Source organism: Pongo abelii, chromosome 9 (assembly GCF_028885655.2).
Source record: "Pongo abelii isolate AG06213 chromosome 9, NHGRI_mPonAbe1-v2.0_pri, whole genome shotgun sequence".
NCBI lineage: Eukaryota > Metazoa > Chordata > Mammalia > Primates > Hominidae > Pongo > Pongo abelii.
The window spans coordinates 7,547,675-7,559,981 of NC_071994.2; positions in this window are offsets into that span (position 1 = coordinate 7,547,675).

Consider the following 12,307-nt stretch of genomic DNA (forward strand, 5'->3'; position numbering starts at 1 on the left):
GCAGAACTTGGGGAGTTTGTACAGACATTCTCTGCTTTGTTTCACAACATCCTTAGGAGACAAGCTAAAGTGCCTGTTAGCGCTATATTCATTTTAAAGATAGACAACTGAAGTATAGAAAGGTTAAAGAGCTTGCATAATTACTCCAACAGCCGACTGAAACATCTCACAAACAGCAAAAAAGGTTTGTTAATAAGATATCATCCTCTTGCATTCTAGTCACTGGGAAATAGTCTTTGATACCAGTTTTGTTCAGACTTCTTAGATTTTCAGAGCACTGATACGAAGAAGATAATCACAGAAACTGTATCAGATCTAAAGCCTCTTTAAATCTTTCCAACTATGGTAAAATATATTTTAAAAGCAGCAGTCTCTCACACTGGTGCTACCAGATATGGTCCCATAGGCATCTGGCTGTCTGTAGTTGTAGAAAATGTCGGCAGCTTGTTTTGTTTGTTTTTTAAGCAGGAGAGAAAGCTTTTGCCATTGTCAGATTAAGTGTTGGGCCTTGTTGCTATTTGCAAAATAAACAGCTTTATTTCCTTCCCACTCACCCTTATAACCCAGGGAATACTTGGCGGCAAAGAGAAAGTCTCTGGGAGTAGCTCAACTTGGTCTTGCCCTTTTTCTTAACATTCAGACCCCCTTAAGTAATTAACCCTCAAGGAGGTGAGTTGCACACCCTTGGCAAACAGATACCTGCAAGTTTAATTCAGATGGGCATGCTGGGAGAAACCTAGAAAGGCTTTAGAACAGGCCGGGCGCGGTGGCTCACGTCTGTAATCCCAGCACATTGGGAGGCCAAGGCAGGTGGATCACCTGAGGTCAGGCGTTCAAGACCAGCCTGGCCAACATGGCAAAACCCTGTCTCTACTAAAAAAAAAAAAAATACAAAATTAGCCGGGCGTGGTGGCGCATGCCTATAATCCCAGTTACTCGGGAGGCTGAGGCAGGAGAATCACTTGAATGCAGGAGGTGGAGGTTGCAGTGAGCTGAGATGGCGCCATTGCACTCTAGCTTGGGCAACAGAGTGAGACTCCATCCCCCCGCCCTCCCCCCAAAAAAAGGCTCTAGAACAATAATAGTAGTACTTATTTTGAATGGGACTGCCAGTAGAGCAAGATTTGTCAGATTGCAGCCAGCTCTTTTCCAGTAGAAAACCATTTGTTAACTAGTCTGCGTTGGGGGAATGGGACATTTAAACAGATATACACAATGGTTTCTCCACAGGCAGGCTTTGTTAATATTCCAGAGCAGATATACAGGGTGAGATAAGAGGTAGACAGATGGCTAGTGATTCCGCCCTCCATCACAGTGGCTCTGATTGGCAAGGACGGATCTGTGAGGCTGCATTGCCCTAAAACAGCCATTTGCAGGGAGAATAGAGCTTGGGGGATTCCCCAACTATGAACTCTATGGCTTGAACCCTGACAATGGTATATGGGAAGAAGGAAATAAAAATGCATTCTAGAGGCATTGAGAACAGGGTCCCTGACTGGAATAAATTGGCACCTTAATAAGATATTAATAAATCACTGCCTTTTTGAGCAAAGCTAAGACTCAACAAATGCTGAGAGTGAAAATCTAGTCACCCTTTTCTTTTCTCTTATTTTCTCTTCTTTTCTTTTTTTGGGATGGAGCTCTTGTTACCCAGGCTGGAGTGCAGTGGCTCAATCTCGGCTCACTGCAACCTTCACCTCCTGGGTTCAAGCAATTCTCCCGCCTCAGCCTCCAAGTAGCTGGGATTATAGGCGTCCGCCACCACGCCTGGCCCACCCATTTCTTTTGGGAGACTTTAGGGTGTGAAAAGAGAACTCTTTAGTCTGGTTAAGCTAAACTATTTCCAATTTCTCCTTAAATGTTAAGGAGGAAGTAAAGATGTCCCAAACAGTGTAGGTCTAAACTAAAATAGAGAAGTTGGTTGTGAAGTTTCCCCAGGAGGTAGCATAATCAGTGGTTAAAAAGCTTTAGCCGGGCGCCATGGCTCGAGCCTGTAATCCCAGCACTTTGGGAGGCCGAGGCAGGCGGATCGTGAGGTCAGGAGTTTGAGACCAACCTGGCCAACATAGTGAAACCCCGTCTGTACTACAAATACAAAAAATAGCTGAGCATTGTGGTGCCTGCCTGTAATCCCAGCTACTCAGGAGGCTGAGGCAGGAGAACCGTTTGAACCCGGGAGGCGGAGGTTGCAGGGAGCCGAGATCGCGCCATTGCACTCCAGCCTGGGCAACAGAGGGAGACTCCATCTCAAAAAAAACAAACAAAAAAAGAGGCTGAGGTGGAGGATTGCTGGAGCCCAGGAGTTGGACTATGAACTATGACTGTGCCACTGCACAGCCTGAGTGACAGTGAGACCCTGTCTCTAAAAAAAAAAAAAAAAAAAAAAAGAAGGGAAGGAAGGTTTTAAGTAAAGATGCTTCAATATTTAAGAAACTTGAAGTTTTCATGTGAGTCAAGAGTTTGCATAGACCTTAAGTGTGATGACTTATTCTTCGGTTCTCTTCCCCCTCCTTTTTTTTTTTTTTTTTTTTTTTGAGACAGTCTCACTGTGTCACCCAGCCTGGAGTGCAATGGCATGATCTTGGCTCGCTGCAACCTCCACCTCCCGGGTACAAGCAATTCTCCTGCCTCAGCTTCCTGAGAAGTTGGGATTACAAGCACCCGCCACCATGCCTGGCTAATTTTTGTGTTTTTAGTAGAGACAGGGTTTCACCATGTTGGCCAGGCTTGTCTCAAACTCCCTATCTCAGGTGATCTGCCCTCCTCTGCCTCCCAAAGTGCTGGGATAACAGGCATGAGCCACCGCACGCGGCCCTCTTCCCTATCCTAACCCTGGTTTCTCTCCCCGACCCCCGACCCTGGTGTCTCCGCTTTCTATTCTTCCCTCTTCCCTGACTCCAGCTGCCTCTTTCTCATCATCACCTGCCTCCTGAAGTCTCTTTCTTTCCAGCCTTCTCTCCATCATTTGGCCCACCCCCTCCTCCATGTTCATCTCACTGTCCTGGCCCAGTATCATCTGACTGAATGGCTTTCCCACTTTCCTTTACCATCCATTCGGTGCCCTTAATCACCTCAATCCCGTGCTCTCTGATTTTGTTACTTAACCATTTCCTGAACATCTCCCTCTACCCGCCCCCCACCCCAGGAAAAAAGAAAAAAAGAAAAAAAAAACTTCTCCTAGGGTTAAAGGGTGTTGGGGGGTGATTATAAGCTTTAAGTGATAGAAAGTTTTCTTTTTTTTCTTTTTTTGAGATGGAGTCTCGCTCTGTTGCCCAGGCTAGAGTGCAGTGGTGCGATCTCAGCTCACTGCAAACTCCACCTCCTGGGTTCAAGCGATTCACCTGTCTCAGCCTCCTGAGTAGCTGGGATTACAGGTGCCCGCCACCGCGCCCAGCTAATTTTTGTATTTTTAGGAGAGACGGGGTTTCACCATGTTGGCTAGGCTGGTCTCGAATTCCTGACCTTGTGATCCACCCACCTCAGCTTCCCAAAGTGCTGGGATTACAGCCGTGAGCCACTATGCCCAGCTGAAAGTTTTATTTCTTTTTTCTTTTCTTTTCTTTTTTTTTTTTTGAGTTTGGAACCTGAATTGATCAGGGGGAAAAAAACGAAGCAGAAATGCCCTGCAGATTCTTGAATCATCAAACATGGGTGTCACATGAGGTTCTTGCATGGAATGTGGCTGACGCTTTCCTTGGGACCATGGGACCACCACCCTCCCTGGCCCCGTGCTTCCTTGCTGCCATCTTTTCCAGGTATGTGACCTTCCGCTGTGCAGACCCACTGCTCCTGAGCGCTGGGGTGGACTTTGGCTGTTGGGACAACTGCAGCAGTGTCTGGGACCCACTTGCTCTTTAGCAGCCTTAGCTTCACTTTGGGGCCAGGCCACCCTCATTTCTCACTTCTAAAAGGGTGGGACTTCCTGCTGTGCCTGAGAGTGGAGCTCAAAGATGCAGAGCCTGTGCTTCAGCTACACCTGTGCTTGCTGGGGGAAGTTTCTGGCACCCTGGGGTTTCAGGGTCTGTTTGCAACCTTGCACTAGCTTCCCAGCTTGGGTTGGTGGTGACAGTCATACAGGGCTCCAGCCACTTCCCCAAAGGGCCAAATGCTTAAGCACTTAGACCTGTTCAGCCCCTCCCAATGAGTCTGATCTTTGTTTATCTTCTTCAAGGGCATTCACGACCTTTCATCAGTTTCTGCTAAAGCTGGTGTTCCTTCAGCCACTTTGTGAGAGGTTCTGAACCTGTCAGAACTTCAGTTCTCTTTAATAAAACAGAGTAGGCTGGGCGCGGTGGCTTAAGCCTGTAATCCCAGCACTTTGGGAGACCAAGGCGGGCAGATCACCTGAGGTCAGGAGTTCAAGACCAGCCTGGGCAACATTGTGAAACCCCGTCTCTACTAAAAATACAAAAATTAGCTGAGCGCGCTGGCACATGCCTGTATTCCCAGCTACTCAGGAGTCTGAGGTAGGAGAATCGCTTGAGGCTGGGAGGCGGGCGGAGGTTGCAGTGAGCCGAGATCCTGCCACTGCACTCTAGCCTGGGCAACAGAGCAAGACTGTGTCTCAAAAAAATATATATATAATATATGTATATAAATATATATTATATATATAAAACATATATATAATTCATGTATATAAATATATAAAACATATATATTTAAAACAGATGTATATTTTATATATATAATGTATATAAATAAAACAGAAGTAGTGACTCCTGCCCTGTTTCCTCCTAGGATTGTTGTGGAGTGAAATGGACTAATGGACATGAATACCCTTTGGAAACTAAAAGACAACTTATTTTAGAAAGGATTTCTGAGGTCTTGCACAGTGCCTCATGCCTGTATTCCCAGCACTTTGGGAGGCCAAGGTGGACAGATCACCTGAGGTTGGGAGTTCGAGACCAGCCTGACCAACATGGAGAAACCCCATCTCTACTAAAAATACAAAATTAGCTGGGCATGGTGGCACATGCCTGTAATCACAGCTACTTGGGAGGCTGAGGCAGGAGAATCACTTGAACCCGGGAGGCAGAGGTTGCAGTGACCCGAGATCGCGCTTTTGCACTCCATCCTGGACAACAAAAGTGAAACTCCGTCTCAAAAAAAAGAAAAAAAAGAAAGGATTTCTGGTTTTCCTATTTTTTAAAATTTTTTTAGTTGTTAAATTTTTTTTCATAGAAACAGGGTCTCACTATGTTCCCCAGGCTGGTCTCAAACTCCTGGCCTCATGTGATACTCCTGCCTTGACCTCCCAAAGTGCCTGGGATTACAGGCATGAGCCACTGCACCTGGCCAGTTCTCCTATTTTAAATTTATTTTTATTTTATTGTGGTAAAAACATTTGATGTGAGATTTACCATTTTAACAAAGTTTTAAGTGTACAATACGTTGTCCGGTTTCTTTTTCTCCTACATATAGGATTTGGGTACTTACTGAGTACACTGTGCCCAGTGCTAAATTAAGTGCTTGGAGAAAGGAGATTTGAAAAATTAGAAGGCTTGGCTTTTACCTTCGAAGACTTCATATCAAAGAAAGGACACCATGAAGATGTGACATACTCAGAGAACAATCATCATTCCAATGAATTGCTGGAAGATAATTTAGACCATAAGAACTGGTCTTCAAATTGCACTTGGATATAAGCCCCGTGGGGCAGGAAGTTTTGTTCATTGCTGGATTCCCCAATGCCTAGAACAGTGCCAGGCGTAGTTGGCACTCATTCCTTCATATTTATTGAATCAGCCAATAAAGTAGTGCAGTGTTGCTTTTGAGGGAAGGAGTATGCAGGCTGGAGAGCATTGAATCCTTGCAGAGAAGCTTGGTTTTGTGAGAGCAAGAGAGGCACATATGTTCTGGAGCAGAGAAGGTTGATGTAATAGTAATTGTTCCAGAGAAACTGTTCCTGCAGCTGTCATTGCAGCTGGAATAGAAGTGATAGAAACCAAATCCTATACTACTGCAAACCAAGCCAGGAGGTATGTGAATCTTAGGCCAGGTTCTTCACTGTCTTTTTATTCCCGCTCCTCTTGTGATCTTGTCTTTCTGCTCCACTTACCTCTGCTGTCTCCAGTTTAGGATGTTGACTTTAGAGTCCATGTCACAGTGCAACTTTTTTTGTTTTGTTTTGTTTTTAGACAGGGTCTCGCTCTGGCACCCAGGCTGGAGTGCAGTGGTGCACTCTCAGCTCACTGCAATCTCCACCTCCCAGGCTCAGGTGATCAGTCTTCCCACCTCAGCCTCCTGAATAGCTGGGACTACAGGCACATGCCACAACACCTGGCTAATTTTTGTATTTGGATTTTTAGTAGAGATGGGTTTTTGCCCTGTTGCCCTGGCTGGTCTCCAAATCCTGGTCTCAAGCTATTGGCCTGCCTCCCAAAGTGCTAAGATTACAGGCATGAGCCACTGCACCTGGCCACGAGATTTTTTTTTTTTTTTTTTGAGACAGAGTATCGCTCCATTGCTTAGGCTGGAGTGCACTGGCGTGATCTCGGCTCACCACAGCCTCTGCCTCCCGGGTTCAAGCAATTCTCCTGCCTCGGCCTCCCGAGTAGCTGGGATTTACAGGCGCCTGCCACCATGCCCAGCTAATTTTTTGTATTTTTAGTAGAGACGTGGTTTCTCCATGTTGGTCAGGCTGGTCTCGAACTCCTGACCTCCTGCCTCAGCCTGCCAAAATCCTGGGATTACAGGCGTGAGCCACCACGCCCGGCCTTTTTTTTTTTTGAGATGGAGTCTCGCTCTGTTGCCCAGGCTGGAGCGCGGTGGCGTGATCCCCGCTCACTGCAACCTCCGCCTCCCAGGTTCAAGCGATTCTCCTGCCTCAGCCTCCCGAGTAGCTGGGACTACAGGCACTTACCACCATGGCTGGCTCATTTTTGTATTTTCAGTAGAGACAGGGTTTCACCGTGTTGGCCAGGCAGATATCAAACTCCTGACCTCAGATGATCTGCCTGCCTCGGCCTCCCAAAGTGCTGGGATTACAGGGGTGAGCCACTGCTCCCGCCTGTTTTTGTTTTTTGTTTTTTGTTTTTTGCGACAAGGTCTTGCTCTGTTGCCCAGACTGGAGTACAGTGGAGTAATCTCGGCTCACTGCAACCTCTGCCTCCTGGGTTCTGCGTTCAAGTAATTCTCTTGCCTCAGCCTCCCAAGTAGCAGGGATTACAGTTGCACGCCACCACACCTGGCTAATTTTTGTATTTTTAGTAGAAACAGGGTTTTACCATGTTGGCCAGGCTCGTCTCAAACTCCTGACCTCAAGTGTTCAGCCCACCTTGGCCTCTGAAAGTGCTGGGATTACAGGCATGAGCCACCGTGCCCAGACAGGAGTGCAGCTTTTGATGTGATATTATAAGCTTAATGTCTCCAATCAATTATTTTTCATTATATCTCTTTAATTATAATGTACATTATATTTAAACAATGTAACTTTAAAATGACAATGTTGTTTTTTCCCCAAAAATATGCTTGCTAAATATTTAAACTCTGAAAATGTATTTGGTCTTTACCTTCTTTCTGGCTAAATCTATTTTCACACTCTCTGGGGGACTGCAAGAAAATATTGACTGAGTTTAAGGTAAGATTTTCATGTTATTTTTTTTTGGCAATTATACTTGATTTGCCATAGCTTAGAGTTCATGTTCGATTTGGTCATAATTTCTAGATCTACTTTTACTGTTGATCAAATTATCTTCCTATTGGTGAGCTTCATATCATTAACTTTCTATTCCTGCATAATGTTATTGGTGGAAGACATGTGGGAGACCCTACATCTATACCTCACTCCTTTTACTGGAGCTGATGACAGGATTTACCCATCTGTCTGTTTATTGCATTTTTTTAATTTTTATTTTTTTATTATTATTATTCTTATTTTTTGAGATGGAGTCTCACTCTGTCACCCAGGCTGGAGTGCGGAAGTGCAATCTTAGCTCACTGCAGCCTCTGCTTTCTGGGGCTTCCTGGGGGTTCACGAGGTTCTCCTGCCTCGGCCTCCTGAGTAGCTGGGGTTATAGGCGTACACCACCACGCCTGGCTAATTTTTGTATTTTCAGTAGAGACAGGATTTCACCATGTTGGCCAGGATGGTCTCAATCTCCTCACCTCAAGTGATCCGCCCACCTTGGCCACCCAAAGGGCTGGGACTACAGGTGTGAGTCACTGCGCCCGGCCTCCTAGCTAATTTTTAAATTTTTTGTAGAGATGGTGGTCTCACTATGTTGCCCAGACTAGTCTCGAACTCCTGGCCTCATGGGATCCTCCTGCCTCAGCCTTCCAAAGCCTGGCTTGGGTTTACAGAAATGAGTCACTGTGCCTGGCCTGATATATTTTTAGTTTATATATTTCCATCGGTGAAGGTTTATGCTTTGCGTAAATGTTGGTAGTTTCTATAATATGTCTTAGTATTTTACATTTCTTTCCTTTTTTTTTTTTTTTTTTTTTTTGACAAGGTCTCTCCTTCTGTCACCCAGGCAGGCTGGAATGCACTAGCACGATCATAGCTCACTGCAGCCTCTCAACCTCCTGGGCTCAAGTCACTGTGTTGTCCCAAGCCGATCTCAAAACCCCTGACCTCAAGAGAGGCCACCTGACTTCCACACCTCATCCTCCCAAAGTGCGGAGATACAGGGGTGAGCCACCATGCCCAGCAGTATTCAATATTTTCTTTTCTTTTTTTTTTTTGTTTTGGAGACAGAGTGTCACTCTGTCACCCAGGCTGGAGTGCAGTGGCACAATCTCAGCTCACCGAAACCTCTGCCTCCTGGGCTTAAGCCTTCCTCCCACCTCAGCCTTCCCAGTAGCTGGGACTACAGGTACACACCACCATGCCCAGCTAATTGTTTTTGTTTTTGTTTTTTGAGATGGAGTCTTGCTCTATCACTCAGGTGGAGAGCAATGGCACAATCTCTGCTCACTGCAACCTCCGCCTCCTGAGTTCAAGCAACTGTCCTGCCTCAGTCTCTCAAGTAGCTGAGATTACAGGCATGCACCACCATGCCTGGCTAATTTTTTTTGTATTTTTAGTAGAGACAGAGTTTCACCATGTTGCCCAGGCTGATTTCGAACTCCTGACCTCAAGTGATCCGCCTGCCTCAGCCTCCCAAAGTGCTGGGATTACAGGCGTGAGCCACCACGCCCAGCCAATTTTGTATTTTTTGTAGAGATGTGGTGTCACTATGTTGCCCAGGCTGGTCTCAAACTCACAAAGTGCTGGGATTACAGGCATGAACTACCATGCCCACCACCGGAAGTATTTTCTATTTCATTTTACTATTTACTACTCATGTAATATATCCTATAATATATTTTATACATTTTTCTTGTCAATGAATTCAGAAAAGTGGACAAACGGAATACGCAATTCTGACTTGCTGTAACATAATGTGGAATCCTCAGTGGCTTCCTTTTTCTGAAACCACATTGTGCCTCTTGATGGGACCATATTTCTTTCTTTCTTTTTTTTTTTTTTGAGACAGAGCCTTACTCACTCTGTCGCCCAGGCTGGAGTGCAGTGGCACGATGTCAGCTCACTGCAACCTCCACCTCCTGGGTTCAAGCAAGTCTCCTGCCTTAGCCTCCAGAGTAGCTGGGATTATAGGTGCACACCACCATGCCAGCTAATTTTTATATTTTTAGTAAAGAGAGGGTTTTACCTTGTTGGCCAGCCTGGTCTGGAACTCTTGACCTTAGGTGATCCACCCACCTCAACTTCCCAAAGTGCTAGGATTACAGGCATGAGCCACTACGCCTGGCCTCCTTGTGTATTTAAGTTGCTCCTTAATACACAGGCATAGGCATATAATTTTGATGCTTTTGATAGGACAATGCTTTCTCTTTGTTCTCTGGTGTATTTCTTTTCTTTTATCTTGTGTGTGTGTGTGTGTGTGTCAGAGTTTCGCTCTTGTTACCCAAGGTGGAGTGCAGTGGCGCGATCTTGGCTCACTGCAACCTCTGCCTCCTGGGTTCAAGCGATTCTTCTGCTTCAGCCTCCCAAGTAGCTGGGATTACAGGCACACACCACTACACCTGGCTAATTTTGTACTTTTAGTAGAGATGGGGTTTCACCATGTTAACCAGGCTGGTTTTGAATTCCCGACCTCAGGTGATCCGCCCACCTAGGCCTCCTAAAGTCCTGGTATTACAGTCGTGAGCCACTGCGCCTGGCCTCTTGTGTTTGAGATGGAGTCTTGTTTTGTCACCCAGGCTGAAGTGCAGTGGCGTGATCTCGGCTCACTGCAACCTCCACCTCCCAGGTTTAAGTGATTCTCCTGCCTCAGCCTCCCAAGTAGCTGGGATTACAGGCGCCCACCACCACACCCAGGTAATTTTCGTATTTTTAGTAGAGACACGATTTCACTATGTTGGCCAGGTGAGTCTCAAACTCCTGACCTCAAGTGATCTGCCCTCCTCAGCCTCCCAAAGTGCTGTGATTACAGGCATGAGCCACTGTACCTAGCCTTGTCTGGTGTATTTCTAATCCTGCCATCCACTGTCTAACATTTGATTTGATTGGATCTCCATATGACCATTATTGTCAACCACAGAACACATGCCAGGTTCTAACTTAACTTAAAGGGCCTCAAGATTTAAAACATAAGACTTGGAGCCTATCCTTAAGAAGCTTACAGTTTAATTGGAGAGAGAAACAAAAAACAGAAACAAAAAACAGCACCGTGCATATTAATCAAAGAGACAGCAGCATGACAGAGCTGGCAGAGGGAAAAATGAAGATGGTTCCTGCACAGCTTCAAGAGCAGCAGCAACACTCTCCATCTTCCAAGACTTCCTGGTGTGTGTACTCAGTGCTACACTAACTGCTTCCATTTAGGGTCTGTGAGGTCCTCGTCTATTAAGGGGATAACTCTGAATCACAGAATCTTAGAGCTAGCATCGAGGGCAGAGGTCATTTAATCCTACTTGCTCATTTAAAAACTGGCAGTCTGAGGCCCAAAGATGTTAAGCAGCTTGGCCAAGGTCATGCAGCTAGTTTCGTGATGAAATTAGAACTATAAACCATGTCTTCTGATAGCTAGTCCAGTGCACTTTCTGCTACTCCCCAAATTGATGGCATTTTCTAACCACCAGATCAAATGTTCATTTATTCTTTCCTTCCCTATAAAGAGCACCTGCTTGTGTGGGGCACTGGGATTGCAGTGTGAGTGACATGAAGCCACATTGTCAGGGGGCAAGTCAGGTGAACAAAGAAATTAGCCTCTACACTGAGACACTTTCAGAAAATGAAAGGGGCTAATAATAGCTATGTGTGCATCTCGGTTGTAAACCAGGACTGAGTGCCATGATGGACATCAGGTCTGTACAGGATATAGACAAGTCTCCCATTCAGGGCAACATAGTGAGACCCCATCTTTACAATGAAAAACCAAAACAATTAGCTACTCAGGAGGCTGAGGAGGGCGGATTCCCTCAGCCCAGAAGTTCAAGACTGCAATGAACTCTGCACTCCAGCCTGAGTGACAGAGCGAGACCCTGTTTAAAATAATAATAATAATAATAATAAAAGGCAGGGCGTGGTGGCTCACGCCTGTAATCCCAGCACTTTGGGAGGCCAATGCGGGTGGATCACCTGAGGGCAGGAGTTTGAGACCAGCCTGGCCAACATGGTGAAACCCTATCTCTACAAAAAATACAAAAAATTAGCTGAGTGTGGTGGCAGATGCCTGTAATCCCAGCTACTCGGGAGGCTGAGGCAGGAGAATCGCTTGAACCCGGGAGGGGGAGGTTGCAGTGAGTTGAGATCACGCCATTGCACTCCAGCCTGGTCAACCTACAAGAGCAAGACTCTGTCAAAAAAAAACAAACAAACAAAAAACACAGTTTCCACAGGAATCTGTGAGGGCGCAAAGGTGGGAGAGGCCCCTTCTGCTGTAGGGAGGAGTATCAACTCAGGGAAAGCTTCAAGGAGGAAGCAGCATTTGAGATGACTTGGAAATTACTGGTTATGGGCTGGATGCAGTGGCTTATGCCTGTAATCCTAGCACTTTTGGAGGCCGAGATGGGTGGCTCACCTGAGGTCAGGAGTTTGAGACCAGCCTGGTCAACATGGTGAAACCTTGTCTCTACTAAAAATACAAAAATTAGCTGGGCATGATGGCGCAACCCTGTAGTCCCAGCTACTCGGGAGGCTGAGGCAAGAGAGTTGCTGGAACCGGGGAGGCAGAGGTTGCAGTGAGCTGAGATTGCGCCAGTGCATTACAGCCTGGGCAATAGAGCAAGACTCCATCTCCATGCCTGTAATGCCAGCACTTTGGGAAGCTGAGGAGGGTGGATTACTGGAGGCCAG